Source organism: Giraffa tippelskirchi, chromosome 3 (genome assembly GCF_054371585.1).
Source record: "Giraffa tippelskirchi isolate mGirTip1 chromosome 3, T2T-mGirTip1v1.2.pri, whole genome shotgun sequence".
NCBI classification, from domain to species: Eukaryota; Metazoa; Chordata; class Mammalia; order Artiodactyla; family Giraffidae; genus Giraffa; species Giraffa tippelskirchi.
This window is the reverse complement of record NC_137277.1, coordinates 91,161,112-91,178,479: the sequence shown is the minus strand read 5'-3', so window position 1 is coordinate 91,178,479 and position 17,368 is coordinate 91,161,112. Positions and strand designations below refer to the sequence as shown.

The following is a 17,368-nucleotide window of genomic DNA, read 5'->3' as shown; positions in this document are numbered from 1 at the left end:
TGGACTCCAGGAGTTGATGATGGACAGAGAGGCCTGGCGTGCTGCGTTTCATGGGGTCGCAAAGAGTCGGACACGACTGAGTGACTGAACTGAACTGATGCTCTGCTAGAAAACAGTAGAATGATGTATGCAGGTTTGAGGGGGAAGAGATTATTAATAAATAATTTGATAAGTAATCCAGTTGTTTCTAACATTTTGACTATATAGGCAATAGAATCCTAGTGGTCCAGTGGTTAAGACTCCATGTTCCCAAAGCAGGGGGCACAGGTTCAATCCCTTGTCCGGGAAGATCCCGCTTGCCACATGGTGCATCACACACACACACACAGAAATAAAAAGACAAAAAATTCTAGCTACAAAAGTTCTTTCACTTCTATATTTTCAATGGCAAATGACAGCATGTTTATTTGAAAAACATTAATGAGGCTTATTGTTTTGTTATTGTTATAAATATAATATGTGATTTTCCATTGTGAGATAAAGTTTAAAAAAAATAAAAATTACTGATATTCCTACCATGGACAATCAAATGTATTTCCTCCTAGTTTTTTCTCAATGGATGTACATGTAAAATAGCGTGTAGAAATATACATTTTTAGAAAGTAGTGTTCTACTAGCTGTGTAGTGGTATTCCACATTCTACTAGATGTGTGGTGGTATTTGATTTTGCTTTTACTAGTTATAGTAATTTTTGAAAACTTTTAAGTATATATTAATGCTATTTGAATAGTGATTGGTTTACTTCTTCCTAATCATTCGTCTCATATTTATTTTTCCTACCTTATTACACTGGCAAACACTCCAGCATGATGCCAAGTGGAAAGGATAAGAGTAGACATCCTCATCACAATCTTAATAAAGACAAAACATTCACTTTCCATCATTAAGTGTGATGTAGGCTACAGAATTTTATGTACATGCTGTTTATGAACTTTAAAAAATTCTTTTTATTCTTACTTTATCAAAAGTTTTTAATCATGAATAGGTATTGAATGTTGTCAAATATGGTTCTTTGGTTACTGGAATGATAAATTACTTAAAATATTTTTAATCTACAATTATGGTGACTGACTTTACTTTGGAGACAAAAATGGATTTGCATCATTTTTCACAAAAAAATAAAGCAAATATAAACCACTGGGTATAAAATTACCCCAATTTTTATAAAAAAGAAAGGAAGGTATGGAGATATATATGTATAAGTATATATATACACATATAGATGTGTTTATGCATATATTATCACTCACATAATGTGTCTTTTTACATAAAAAGAACATTTCAGGATACATGAAAACCTTGACAACAGTGTGTTGCCCACATAAAAAGGTCTGGGTGTCTGGACTACAGAAAGATTTAATTTTACTCTTACTCTCTTGTGTGAAATGTTGACTATATATGACTTTGAAAAAATACATGTCTCTATTTCTTACGGTTGCTTGTTGCATTTAGGCTTAAGTATTTTATTAGCTTAGAATATATATTTGAAATATAAGGTGTGACTTTGAAATGTTCTTTTTTTTTTTTTTTCCAGTTATTTAGTTGAGTTTCTATGCTCTGGAAAACTAATTCCATTTTGTATGCTTGATTCAGAATGATTATTTTTATTCCACTAAAAGGATATTGATTTCAGTGCCAATTTCACTATATTTGAGTTAATGTAGCTTTGTAAATTGTAATTTTTGTTGGGGCTAGTGTGTCATATTGGTTTGTCATACTTTTTGACTCACTCTTTTTCTTTAATTTTTGTATTTATTTTGTTGATAAAATTTGAAATTTGGTCACTACCTTAAGGTGTGTTCCTTGACCAGTCAACCCAAAGTGTTTTCTTCTTCATACCACTGATTTCTTCTCCTTCATCAACTTATCCCACTAAATAGTATATCTATTTGTGTATTTACTAGGGCCCATGGATGTTTTGTTCATCCTATAAACACTTATCTATCACAGTGCTTGATATACAGCTGCTCTATAAATATTTGATGACTGACCTACTCAATGAATGAATGTATGAGTGAGTGATTTGAATAAATTCATCAAATTCCAAAAAAATACACACTCAATTTTATTTCCCCTGCTTTCTCTCCACTCTTGACATTTAATGTCACATAATTTATTTTAATCTGTGATTAGAACCCTGAATTATTATCTTTTAAAATAAGATGTCATGAATACTAAAATGTTGTTTTCCATATATGCTTTTTCAGGATTTGGGGGAAGTTTACATTCATTTTTTTTTTTTTTTTTGGCTGCACTGTGTGGCATGTGGGATTTTAGTCCCCAGACCAGGGGTCAAACCTGCCTTCTCCCCTACAGTGGAACAGATGACTCTTAACCACTGGAGTACCAGGGAAGTCCTTACATTCAGTTTTATAACTGCATTTACAATATTTGTCTGCTTTTAACTCAAATAATAAGGCTTTTTATACAATAAATTTCTCATTCTTTTTTTTTTTTATTTTTTTAATAAATTTATTTATTTTAGTTGGGGGCTAATTACTTTACAATATTGTAATAGTTTTTGCCATACATTGACATGAATCAGCCATGAGTTTACATGTGTTCCCCTTCCTGGACCCCCCACCCACCTCCCTCCCCATCCCATCCCTCTGGGTCATCCCATTGCCCCGGCCCTGAGCCTTTGTCTCATGCATCGAACATGGAATGGTGTTCTTTTTCACATATGATAATATACATGTTTCAATGCTATTCTCCCAGAACGTCCCACCCTCACCTTCTCCCTCAGAGTCCATAAAATTGTTCTATGCATCTGTGTCTCTTATTCTGTCTCGCATATAGGGTTATCGTTACCATCTTTCAAATTCCATATATATGCATTAGTATACTGTATTGTTGTTTTTCTTTCTGGCTTACTTCACTCTGTATAATGGGCTCCAGTTTCATCCATCTCAGTAGAACCGATTCAAATGTATTTTTTTAATGGCTGAGTAATATTCCATTGTGTATATGTACCACAGCTTCCTTATCCATTCGTCTGCTGATGGACATCTAGGTTGCTTCCATACCCTGGCTATTGTAAACAGTGCTGCGATGAACATTGGGGTACACGCGTCTCTTTCAATTCTGGTTTCTTCGGTGTGTATGCCCAGCAGTGGGATTGCTGGATCATATGGCAGTTCTATTCCCAGTTTTTTAAGGAATCTCCACACTGTTCTCCATAGTGGCTGTACTAGTTTGCATTCCCACCAACAGTGTAAGAGGGTTCCCTTTTCTCCACACCCTCTCCAGCATTTATTGCTTGTAGACTTTTGGATAGCAGCCACTCTGACTGGTGTGAAATGATACCTCATTGTGGTTTTGATTTGCATTTCTCTAATAATGAGTGATGTTGAGCATCTTTTCATGTGTTTGTTAGCCATCTGTATGTCTTCTTTGGAGAAATGTCTGTTTAGTTCTTTGGCCCATTTTTTGATTGGGTCGTTTATTTTTCTGGAATTCAGCTGCAGAAGTTGCTTGTATATTTTTGAGATTAATTGTTTATCTGTTGCTTCGTTTGCTATTATTTTCTCCCATTCTGAAGGCTGTCTTTTCACCTTGCTTATAGTTTCCTTTGTTGTGCAAAAGCTTTTAATTTTAGTTAGGTCCCAATTAAATTTCTCATTCTTTAATTCTTGATTTGAATCATCTTTTGTAGGCTTTCAGATATATTTTAGCAACTTCACTACTGAGGATATATTAACCACTTGCTTTGAGAAATTTTTTATTTATTGAAAAATATGTCTCTATGTGCCTCATACATAAATAACAGGTACTTGTCTATAAAGAGAATTATCCATTCAGTCTATGTCCATCATAAAAACAAACAAAAGCAAAATCCCTCATACACAATATTCCACTCTATCATGGTACATAATGTCTCAGTAAGAACTTTGAGACTAGCTTTTCTTTTTCCTTATTTTTTATCTTTAAAATTCAAAAATTTACAAGGGCATATCCAAGTATCTTGATGAGCCTTTAGTTTTGTCTTCTCAGATCTTTCTTCAGCTTGAAAACTTTTTCTTTTCTTTTAAATTTAATTATTTATGTCCTTACTATTTTTCCTTTCTTCCCCAAAATAGTTATCTTTCTTTGATCATATCTCTGTCCTTTATATCCATCATTATGTAGGCCATCATTTTAATCTCTTTGATTTTGCTCCTGCATTACAAAAAATTTCTCAAATCTTTTGCCATTTCATTGATTGGATTCATTTTTTTCTTAATACTCTTTGCTATCTCAACTGCTACTTTAATTTTCTATTGAATTTTGCATTTTCTTGCAACCTATTATATAACCTTCACTTTTCCCATTTTTTTATTTCATCCTATTCTCTCCTTAATAACACGTATTATAGTTTTGTAGAGGCTTTTCTTCATGAATCTTCAGCAGTGCCTTTTAATGACATTTTGGCTTATTTCCTTTCTTGCACTGTGTTGAAATTGATTCAGGCTTGCCATTTCCTTCATATAGGGGGAGTGAATTTTTTCTTTTTTTTGCCATCATGGAACACTTGGATCTTCATTCTTACCATAATTTTTCCATTTTCTCTCTGAACTACATCTAAAATCTCAAATTTTTGCTCCTATCCAAATTTGCTGAGTAGAGGTTGAAGCTTCTACCTTCCACCTTACAGAATTAAACTGAGATTATCAGATCCAGTGTATAAACTTGCTTTTGCATGGTGCAAAGCATGACAGATTGTACAAAGTTCCTCCATCTACTGTCTAAAGTGCCACTTTAGAACCCTAACAACCCACCCCAGTCTCCATTCTGTTCTGAGAGATGTAGTGTATGTACTGAAGTAGTAAAAGGGGTAGGAGTGGAGATGAGTCAGGGCTATAGTGCGGCTTGGTCCAGAAGGTATTCACATGATATTGAGAGAAGACCTCCTAGTTTTGGTCAGAGCAACATGAGACTACGGAGTGAGTCAGTCTTTCTCTCTTATTTGAGAGAATTATGTGTCACCTTCTGATTCGGAGGGTTCTCTATGCAATGTGTCATCCAAAACTGTGAGTCATGTCTGTCACGCTGAGTGAAAACCACTGTTGGAAATTCTATACAAACTTCAGCATATTTTCTCCTCTTCTTTCTTCTTTTCTCTCATTTTCTTCTTTCCCTTCATCTTCTCTCTTACACAAACATAGCATCACTTTAATATTCTAGCTCTCTCATTAAAAGCAATCCATGATATTTTGGACTGCTTTATTCTTTTTTACTATATTAATTGACAGTTAATATGAGGCTTATTAGGAATACCTAGTCATCTGTTATTTTTTAACCAAATTGTACCCTAATTTTAACTTTATCTGAACCAAATCTCATAGAGTCCCTAGAGTTCTTTAATTCATCTCCATCTTTGTTATAGGGAATATGTTTTATCCAAATTATATTTAAAGAGTAGAGATGATTCACATTCTGAAGTACCTAGTAAAGGACTTTTTTTATATTGGGAGCCAGGTCACCAGTCTCTTGCATGCAGACCCTGATGGTGAGTCAAGAGGGTCCACATTAGGCTTATTAGTCATGTCATTCCACCATCCTCTTTGCCCTGGACTGTTACAGATTGTGCTATTGTGTTATCATAATTATTTATAGTGTTCTGTTCACTCTCTAAAGCATTCTGGTTTGCATGATAAATTTCATGATCATCCTATATAACACTATGAGATACAATTTAAATGTCAGTCATATATCCTTGAAGGACTTATTCATGCTTCCTTAATATTGTGATGTAATTTTAATGGAATTAAATTTGAGCAGGTGAAAATTGCTGTTAATTAAATTCAGCTACAATTTAGTTACTAATATCCTAATCCTGCTTGCATGACAACTGAAAGGGTCATGTCATCAACAATGTTCAAAGCAGATTGTTAAACTCTAATTGGTTGGCTAGTATTTCATGTATGCTAGATAATAACATAGAATTTGGAACTTTATATATTCAAGTTCTTTAATTCTACAGATTCTAGACATTTAGTTCTTTAATTCTAAAAATGTTAGATTGTCCCCATGGGTCCAGGGATTATCTATCAGGTGACTAGTGTGTAGATGTCCCAGCTGTAAAGTTCTCACTTATCCACTCTTTTTGTCTTTAGAGTGTCCACTATTAGTTAACTTTGCTGCAATGCACAAATGGCCTTTCCAGAGTCTACCTAGTTTGCAGGCAGTGATCAAGACCATCTCCAAGAAAAAAAAAAATACAAAAAGGCAAAATGGTGGTCTGAGGAGGCCTTACCAATAGCTTAGAAAAGAAGAGACGCTAAAGGCAAAGGAGAAAAGGAAACATATACCCATTTGAATGCAGAGTGCCAAAGAAGGCAAGGAGAGATAAGAAAGCCTTCCTCAGTGATCAATGCAAAGAAACAAAGGAAAATAACAGGATGGGAAAGACTAGAGATCTCTTCAAGAAAATTAGAGATACCAAGAGAACATTTCATGCAAAGATGGGCTCAATAAAGGACAGAAATGATAGGGAAGCAGAAGATATTAAGAAGAGGTGGCAAGAACACACAGAAGAACTATACAAAAAAGATCTTCATGACCCAGATAACCACAATGGTGTGTTCACTCACCTAGAGTCAGACATCCTGGAATGCGAAGTCAAGTGGGCCTTAGGAAGCATCACTACGAACAAAGCTAGTGGAGGTGATGGAGCTCTTTCAAATCCTAAAAGATGATGCTGTGAAAGTGCTACACTCAATATGCCAGCAAATTTGTAAACTCAGCAGTGGCCACAGGACTGGAAAAGGTCAGTTTTCATTCCAATCCCAAAGAAAGGCAATGCCAAAGGATGTTGAAACTACTGCACAATTGCACTCATCTCACACACTAGAAAAGCAATGCTCAAAATATTCCAAGCCAGGCTTCAACAGTACATGAACTGTGAACTTCCAGATGTTCAAGCTGGTTTTAGAAAAGGCAGAGGTACCAGAGATCAAATTGCCAACATCTGCTGGATCATCGAAACAGCAAGAGATTTCCAGAAAAACATCTACTTCTACTTTACAACTAGGCCAAAGCCTTTGACTGTGTGGATCACAACAAATTCCCATCAAGAGATGGGAATACCAGACCACCTTACCTTCCTCCTGAGAAATCTGTATGCAGGTCAAGAAGCAACAGTTAGAACTGGACAAGGAATAACAGACTGGTTCCACTTCGGGAAAGGAGTATGTCAAGGCTGTATATTGTCACCTTGCATATTTAACTTAGATGAAGAGTATATCATGCAAACTACCGCACAATTGCACTTATCTCACATGCTAGTAAAGTAATGCTCAAAATTCTCCAAGCCAGCTTCAGCAATACATGAACTGTGAACTTCCAGATGTTCAAGCTGGTTATAGAAAAGGCAGAGGAACCAGAGATCAAATTGCCAACATCCGCTGGATCATCAAAAAAGCAAGAGAGTTCCAGAAATACATCTATTTCTGCTTTATTGACTATGCCAAAGCCTTTGACTGTGTGGATCACAAAAAACTGTGGAAAATTCTTGAAGAGATGGGAATACCAGACCACCTGACCTATCTCTTGAGAAACCTGTATGCAGGTCAGGAAGCAACAGTTAGAACTGGACATGGAACAACAGACTGGTTCCTAATAGGAAAAGGAGTACGTCAAGGCTTTATATCGTCACCCTGCTTATTTAAATCCTATGCAGAGTACATCATGAGAAATGCTGGGCTGGAAGAAGCACAAGCTGGAATCAAGATTGCTGGGAGAAAATCAATAACCTCAGATATGCAGATGACACCACCCTTATGGCAGAAAGTGAAGAGGAACTAAAATCCTCTTGATGAAAGTGAAATAGGAGAGTGAAAAAGTTGGCTTAAAGCTCAACATTCAGAAAACCAAGATCATGGCATCTGGTCCCATCACTTCATGGGAAATAGATGGGGAAACAGTGGAAACAGTGTCAGACTTTATATTTTGGGATACCAAAATCACTGCAGATGGTGCTTGCAGCCATGAAATTAAAAGATGCTTACTCCTTGGAAGGAAAATTATGACCAACCTAGATAGCATATTAAAAAGCAGAGACATTACTTTGCCAACAAAGGTCCGTCCAGTCAAGGCTATGGTTTTTCCAGTAGTCATGTATGTATGTGAGAGTTGGCCTGTGAAGAATACTGAGCACTGAAGAATTGATACTTTTGAACTGTGGTGTTGGAGAAGACTCTTGAGAGTCCCTTGGACTGCAAGGAGATTCAACCAGTCCATCCTAAAGTTGATCAGTCCTGCCTGTTCATTGCAAGTACTGACATTGAAGCTGAAACTCCAATACTTTGGCCACCTCATGTGAAGAGTTGACTCATTGGAAAAGACCCTGATGCTGAGAAGGATTGGGAGCAGGAGGAGAAGGGGACGACAGAGGATAAGATGTCTGGATGGCATCACTGACTTGATGGACATGAGTTTGGGTAAACTCCGGGATTTGGTGATGGACAGAGAGGCCTGGCGTTCTGCGATTCATGGGGTCGCAAAGAGTCAGACACAACTGAGCGACTGAACTGAACTGAACTGAACTGATATCATGCTAAATGCTGGACTGGATGAAGCACAAGCTGGAATAAAGATTGCTGGGAAAAATATCAATGACCTCAGATAGGCAGATGACACCACCTTTACGGCAGAAAGCAAAGGGGAACTGAGGAGCCTCTTGATGAAAGTGAAAGAGGAGAGTGAAAAACTTGGTTTAAAACTCAGCATTCAGAAAACTAAGATCATGGCATCTAGCCCATAACTTCATGACAAATAGATGAGGAAACAGTGGAAACAGTGACAGACTTTATTTTCTTGGGTTCCAAAATCACCATAGATGGTGACTGCAGCCATCAAATTAAAAGTTGCTTGTTCCTTGGAAGAAAAGCTATGACCAACCTAGACAGCGTATTAAAAAGCAGAGACATTACTTTACCAACAAAGGTCTTTCTAGTCAAAGATATGGTTTTTCCAGTAGTCACGTATGGATGTGAGAGTTGGACTCTTAAGAAAGCTGAGTGCCGAAAAATTGATACTTTTGAACTGTGGTGTTGGAGAAGACTCTTGAGAGTCCCTTGGGCTACAAGGAGATCTAACCAGTCCATTCTAAAGGAAATCAGTCCTGAACATTCATTGGAAGGACTGATGCTGAAGCTGAAGCTCCAATACTTTGGCCACCTAATGTGAAGCTCTGACTCATTGGAAAAGACCCTAAGGCTGGGAAAGATTGAAGGTGGGAGGAGAAGGGGGCGACAGAGGATGAGATGGTTGAGTGGCATCACTGACTCAATGGACATGAGTTTGAATAAGCTCTGGGAGTTTGTGAAGGACAGGGAAGCCTGGCATGCTGCAGTCCATGGCGTCACAGAGTCGGACACAACTGCTGAGCGGCTGAACTGAACTGAACAAGGTGATCCCTCTCAAAGCATGTCATCTAGCATACATAACAGTGATTGGATAGAATGTGTAGATTAATGTCAGGATAAATAATATATCCCAAATGATCCAAACATATGAAATAAACAAAACTGAATCTAATTTCCAATACTGCTGGTTATTAACTTTGTCTTTGAAGGAGTTCCTTAACTTCACTGACCCTCAGTTTCCTAATATGAAGTTGTGATAATCCCAAAAATCTTGGTGTTGTTGTGACAATAAAAGAAAATATATGTAAATCACTCTGATACAATTCTTTTTCATAAAGTCTATATTTATTAAGGGAAAATTAAAGAAAACAAGATTCACTGCTTTTATTGGAAATTTGCACTATTAATGAACAAGAAAAGAAAGTGGGCCAAATGAATTCCCAGAGAGTGTCTATACTTTTTGTCAAGGATAATAGTCTTCAACCAACAAATGGTACTAGGAAAAGTGGAATAGGGGAATAAATTCAAGATAACTGATGACCTAGTAAAGAAGCACATAGAATTTTGAAATCTCTTAATCAATACATTTTATATCAATTCACCAAGAACAATACAATTGTATATACATAAGTGATCCTAAACTCATACATCAGTTTCCCCTCAGAAGGAGGTCTTTAGCAGGAGTATGACATTAAATACGTCAGTGGTTCTTTTCTTTTAAATATTCTTTATCATTCACTTAGATAAAACATATATTGCAGTTTGTGAAGAGAAAACTATGGTAAATGGCAGAAGCATGCTGGACTAATGGGATGGCACCATTACCATTCACTTAGACATAAATTTTTAAAAAATAAGAGAATGTAATGTGGCTTGTCAGTAACATATGCAAAAAAAAAGCTTAAATTTTAATGAATGGTAGTTATATGACTCAACAATATCATATGTCTACAGAAAATCTCATGAATACTTTTTGATATTCAATATAAAATATCCAAACCAAACCTTTCTATTTTTTATTCACCTGTCTTCCAGATTATTAATCTTGTCTTTCACTGTCTCCCATCTGGTGTTAAACTATCCCTCAAGTTCTTAATTTCTGATATTGTATTTTCAACACTGGAATGTCCATTTCATTATTATTTTGTAATTTTGATTTTATTGCAAAATTCTCCATATTTTTATAAACTTCCTATGATATTTCCTATATTTTCTTAAATATATAAATCGTGATTGTTTTAAAGTCCTTATCATCTAATTAACCATCTATTAATATCTGCTTTTTTCCCCTTTGTATGTGGAGACAACGTTCTGTCCCTTTGCATGCCAAGTACTTTTTTTTAGTTGAAAGTCTATCATTGCGTTTGTGGGGGGAAAACAAAGGTACAAAAACTTCAAGATGATATACTTTCATCAGAGAGGTCAGCCTCTCCTCTGCTAGGCAGACAGAGCAGAGGAAGTAGAGGGGCTGACTACTTTAAGTTTTTATTGAGAATCTGTCAGATCCTATCTCTGCTCTACTTTTCAGAGTTCTTCAGCTTGGATATGTAGTGACACACCCTGTGAAGCTTCTGAGTTTGGTAAATTGAGGAAGAGAGACTGGCTATTGTTAAGTCTATTCAAGTCATTAATTTTATTACCCTATGCCTAAATAGGTTCCTCCTTCGCTGTTTCATCTGTCTTCATCTTCTAGGGGCTGAGACAGGATCCACACTCAGCTCCAGTTCAGTCTGCACTATCAAGCACCCCCAGAGACAAGCCAGTTATTAAAGATTATTTAAAAGTCAATTCCCCTTCCCTTTGAGGACTTTGAGCTGTCTCCTGTCCTCCTAGTAGATCATGAAAATGTCGGATATTTCACTTTTCTGTGTTTGAGCTTATGACGATAGCCTGCTGTCCTGTGAAATTTTGAAACTTAGCCAATATCTTGAGGAGCAAAATAAATCTGAGGTCCTGCTCCTCTCCAGTTTTGTTATCCCAGTCCCATGCAACTGCCAAAACTATTGTTCTTTTGTCCCCCAGCCTCAGTGCTCTTCCTGAGTTGAGCGTGGATTGTCAGCTTCATCTGCATCCAGAAATGAAAAATAACCTCCAGGGACAGCCTCAGATTCTTAGCTCACATTTGAAAAATCATATTTCTTGAAAGGTACTCCCTCTAGTCCTTACTGTTTGGCTGATCCTTGATGCCTTTAATATACTTTTTTTGTAATTGATTCAACTTTTCTAATTGTTCTCAATGGGAACATTGCATGCTGTCGCTCAGTCATGTCCAACTCTTTGTGACCCTTATGGACTGTAGCCCGCCAGTCTTCTCTGTCCATGGGATTTTCCAGGCAAGAATACAGGAGTGGGTTGCCATTTCCTTCTCCAGGGGATCTTCCCAACCTCCACTCAGCTATCATACAATCTCAAAAAAGTGTTTTGCAAAAGAGCAGAGAAAACAGATGAGATTCCATATATAGAAACATTTATGCTATTGCATCAGGAGAAAACGGAGTCAGAGGACTACCATATTATGGTCTGGAGGTTGAAGAGAAAACCCAAAAGGCTACATAGACAAAGGAGCTTAAAAAAATTCAGGAGACAAAACAAAAACCGACTTAGGATCCATCAGAGTTTCTAGAAAGAATTTATCAAGCTTTTAGGTTCAGCTCAGTTCAGTTCAGTTCAGTCACTCAGTTGTGTCTGACTCTTTTCGACCCCATGGACTGCAGCATGTCAGGCTTCCCTGTCCATCACCAACTCCCGGAGCTTACTCAAACTCATGTCCATTGAGTCGGTGATGCCATCCAACAATCTCATCCTCTGTCGTCCCCTTCTCCTCCTACTTTCAATCTTTCCCAGCATGAGGGTCTTTTCCAATGAGTCAGCTCTTCACATCAGGTGGCCAAAGTATTGTAGCTTCAGCTTCAGCATCAGTCCTTCCAATGAATGTTCAGGACTGATTTCCTTTAGGATGGACTGGTTGGATCTCCTTGCAGTCCAAGGGACTCTCAAGAGTCTTCTCCAACACCACAGTTCAAAAGTATCAATTCTTTGGCCCTCAGATTTCTTCATGGTCCTACTCTCACAACCGTATGGAAAAACCATAGCTTTGACTAGATGGACCTTTGTTGACAAAGTAATGTCTCTGCTTTTTAATATACTGTCTAGGTTGGTCATAGCTTTTCTTCGAAGGGGTAAACATCTTTTAATTTCATGGCTGCAGTCACCATCTGCAGTGATTTTGGAACCCAAGAAAATAAAGTCTGTCACTGTTTCCACTGTTTCTCCATCTATTTGCCATGAAGTGATGGGACCAGATGCCATGATCTTAGTCTTTTGAATGTTGAGTTTTAAGCCAACTTTTTCACTTTCATCAAGAGGCTCCCCATTTCCTCTTCACTTTCTGCCATAAGGGTGGTGTCATCTGCATATCTGAGGTTATTGATATTTCTCCCCACAATCTTGATTCCAACTTGTGCTTCATCCAGCCTGGCATTTCACATGATACACTCTGCATATAAGTTAAATAAACAATATGACAATATACAGCCTTGATGTACTCCTTTCCCAACTTGGAACTGGTCTGTTGTTCCATGTCCAGTTCTAACTGTTGCTTCTTGACCTGCATACAGATTTCTCAGGAGGCAGGTAAGGTGGTCTGGTATTTCCATCTCTTGAAGAATTTTCCACAGTTCATTGTGATCCACAACATGCTTATAGGTGCTACATGCAAACAGACCTGGAGGTCCCTGAGAATGTAACGATGATAAATATGACTCTCATCAGGCAAAGTGCTCCAGTGATTTAAAAATTGTAGAAGTCAGATTGTGTATTTGAAATGAATCCTTCTCAACTAGTAAGTGTTGTTTCAAAAGTATTCAATAATAGGGAACGATGACAGAAGCAAGGAGATGCAAAACCAAATTCAGCTTTTCTGGTAGTCACATTGAAAGCAAGTAACCTAAAGGAAGACTTCCCAGGTGGGTCAGTGGTGAATAACCCACCTGCTAATGCAGAAGATGCGGGTTTGATCTCTGGGTCAGGAAGATCCCCTAGAGAAGGCATATGGCAACCCACTGCAGTATTCTTGCTTGGAGAATCCCATGGACAGAGGAGCCTAGAGGGCTACAGTACTTTGGATTGCAAAATAGTCAGACATGACTTAGCAATTAAACAACAGCAACAAACACTAGAAAATATGAAAAAAATAATTTTATTTATGTATTTAAATCAAATACATTTCTTTCCTGGAAGGGCCAGAAGCTGAAAGTTGGAAGAAGTATTATCTTGAATGAAACTTACAGAAACAAGTGAAGAAACCTATCACTACAATGGAATCAGAAAGCAGGCAGTTTTGAGTAAGAAGAGAAAATACAAAGCTACGAGTGCTGTCTTTGAGTAACTGAGAATATTTTGAAACACTAAAACCATGATAAGCATCATTAGCATCTACATTCAAATACAAAAATAAAGATTACTATACTTACCTTGTAGGTCAATATCCTCATGACTTAAACTGAACTGTTGTGATTATAGATCTAGTGATATTTTCTTAACTGTATACCAGGATAAATTCATAATAATAATAATGATAATTTTTAAATAAATACTTTTCCTAGATTTAGACTTTCATGCATATTATATATTGTTGTCATTTAGTTGCTAAGTCGTGTGCAACTGTTTTGTGACCCCATGGACTGTAGCCCACCAGGCTCCTCTATCCATGGGATTTCCTAGACAAGAATACTGGATGGGTTGCCATTTCCTATTCCAGGGGATCTTCCCAACCCAGGGATTGAACCCGCATGTCCTGCATTGGTAGGCAAATTCTTTATCACTGAGCTGTTAAGGAAGCTCCTGAGTATTATGCACACACGCAGACACACAGTCATTTAATCTTTACAACCACCATTTAAAGTAGGCAAACTGAGTCCCATTTAGTTATAGAGAGGTAAAGTGAAACATAAACAATGTATGAAATTTGTCAGATCACAGAGTTTAGTTGGTATCAAAGGTATGTTAAAATCCTGTGCTCTAAATCAGCATAGAATTGTCTGCAATAATAGGAATGTGCTATCACTGCAATGTCTAATACATTGCCACCAGCCACATGTAGAAATTAAATATTTGAAATGTTCCTAATGCAATTGATGAAATGAACTTTCAATTTTATTTCATTTTAATCAAGTAAACTTTTGCCAGCAAATTAGGAAAACTCAGCAGTGGCCACGGGACTGGAAAAGGTCAGTTTTCGTTTCAATCCCAAAGAAAGGCAATGCCAAAGAATGCTCAAACTACTGCACAATTGCACTCATCTCACATGCTAGCAAAGTAATGCTCAAAATTCTCCAAGCCAGGCTTCAGCAATACGGGAACCGTGAACTTCCAGATGTTCAAGCTGGTTTTAGAAAAGGCAGAGGAACCAAAGATCAAATTGCCAACACCCACTGGATCATTGAAAAAGCAAGAGAGTTCCAGAAAAAACATCTATTTCTGCTTTATTGACTATGCCAAAGCCTTTGCCTGTATGGATCACAACAAACTGTGGAAAATTCTGAAAGAGACGGGAATACCAAACCTCCTTACCTGCCTCCTGAGAAACCTGTATGCAGGTCAGGAAGCAACAGTTAGAACTGGACATGGAACAACAGACTGGTTCCAAATAGGAAAAGGAGTATGTCAAGGCTGTATATTGTCACCCTGCTTGTTTAACTTCTATACAGAGTACATCATGAGAAACTCTGGGCTGGAGGAAGCACAAGCTGGAATGAAGATTGCCGGGAGAAAATCAATAACCTCAGATATGCAGATGACACCACCCTTATGGCAGAAAGTGAAGAACTGAAGAGCCTTGATGAAAGTGAAAGAGGAGAAGAAAAAAGTTGGCTTGAAACTCAACATTCAGAAAACTAGTATCATGGCATCTGGTGCATTCACTTCATGGCAAATAGATGGGGAAACAGTGGCTGACTTTATTTTTTTTTTTGGACTCCAAAATCACTGCAGATGGTGACTGCAGCCATGAAATTAAAAGACGCTTACTCCTTGGAAGGAAAGTTATGACCAACCTAGACAGCATATTAAAAAGCAGAAACATTACTTTGCCAACAAAGGTCCGTCTAGTCAAGGCTATGGTTTTTCCAGTAGTTGTGTATGGATGTGAGAGTTGGACTATAAAGAAAGCTGAGCACCAAAGAATTGATACTTTTGAACTGTGGTGTTGGAGAAGACTCTTGAGAGTCCTTTGGACTGAAAGAAGATCCAACCAGACCTTCCTAAAGGAGTTCATTCCTGGGTGTTCATTGGAAGGACTGATGTTGAAGCTGAAACTTCAATACTTTGGCCACCTGATGCGAAGAGCTGAATCATTTGAAAAGACCCTGATGTTGGGAAGGATTGAGGGCAGGCAGAGAAGGCGATGACAAAGGATGAGATAGTTGGATGACATCACCGACTCAATGGACATGAGTTTGGGTAGGCTCCAGGAGTTGGTGATGGTTAGGGAGGCCTGGCGTGCTGCAGTCCATGGGGTCGTAAAGATTTGGACATGACTGAGTGACTAAACTGAAACTGAAACTTTGAATGATCACATGCGTCTAGTAGCTCCCACACTGGACAGCACAACTCTAAAATAATTAGATTATATTGGCTCCTGGCCCTGAAAAATCTGTGGGGTGTACAAGAACACTGTCTCTGAAGCTTTTTGTTAGAGTTAATCAGTTGGAATATCACTCCTTGGCCTATTTTCAATAGAAAGTACATGTATATGGAATATTGTATATGGAAAAATGTAATGTGTATACTAGTCTTTATTAGTAAGTAATATGAATCGCTTACTTGTAAGCATTTGTATGAAATAAACAATATGTAAGTCGAGTGATTTCTTTAAGTCAAGTGGTGATTTTTCTCTTTATTTGGGCTTCCTATGAGGCCATTAGTGTACACAGTAAACCTATCAGAGGCAAATAATAGAAGAAAGGAAAGATAGAGGATGCTGCTTGCTTTATGTTTTCTTAGAAGATATTAGATGTTGGCATTATGGAGCTAAATTGCAATTCCAGGCTAGTTCTCCTACTTCCTTCCAGGTCAGGTCTCCAGGTTGTGCTGAGTAAGGGAGTGGCAGCAAAGGACACTTAATATGATTCTCTCAGGAGCATGTGAGGTGACTCCTTTCCCTGGCCTGCTGTTCCTTCTGCCAAGTGCCCTTTATTCTCTCTAGAATGCCTTATCACTCCTTCCTCTCTCATCTTTTTAAACAAGAGAGTACTTTCTTACTTACAAATATACCACAGCAGTGTTTTGCTTTGTATGTGAAGCCTCAAAAAGCAAACCAATATTTTCAATACCTAAGAGCTGTTTGTAAATAAAAAGTGTTTACACTTCCTGAGAACCCAAATTCCATCATAAAAAATTAGAACATTTCCTCTATGCTTTATTTTCAGATTATCGACTCTTAAAAGGTTGACATTACTAAAACAAATGAAACTAATTCAAGTCAGTCCTTTTCCTCATCAGTGCTGGTTATTTTTTAGGCTTTGTTCGGAAGTGGAGAGTTGGCTTGATGTCTTGGCTACAGAAGGAGGTTTGATTGACTGCACATGTGTTAATACCATGCATACATTACTGAGGAACTACAAGGCAGAGTGCCCTCAGAGACACACTTCTGAAAAGAGTAGTTGACTCAGGCTCCACCTATACAGAGCTCAGTTCCTAAAAATAGGTGCTAAGTTACATCCTTTAGACGCAGGGCTAAAATAAATTCAGCCGTCCCATCTACTTGCTTGTTAGACCCTTCAGTGGAGCTGGCCTCCACTCCACCGATTGCTTTCAGGGGACTGGGAAATTTGCTGTACAAAGGAGGAAACTAGTCTGTGAAGAACTGTAAAGATATATGATATTTCCACGAACTTGGGATTAAGTCTAAATATTACAGAAGGTATGTGTTACGTCGTTGTTGATAAATGTCTACTTCCATAGCTGTAATATGTTCTTACTGATTGCTTAAGATCAATGAAGACCACAGGTCAAACTGTATT

At 37.6% G+C, this 17,368-nt stretch overlaps 1 protein-coding gene across 7 annotated transcripts in view; it reads left to right on the top strand.

Annotated features, from left to right (window-relative positions):
• Positions 1–17,368, top strand: part of XIRP2 (xin actin binding repeat containing 2) — a 712,110-nt gene that overhangs the window by 619,964 nt on the left and 74,778 nt on the right. For 2 of the 7 annotated variants that reach the window (XM_081582636.1, XM_081582631.1), the window contains exon 1: positions 17,116–17,268. The exons of the other annotated variants lie outside the window; for them this stretch is intronic. The gene's annotated coding sequence lies outside the window, so the exon portion shown is untranslated. Of the gene's footprint in view, positions 1–17,115; positions 17,269–17,368 lie in introns of those variants that run through there. 7 annotated transcript variants of the gene reach the window in all.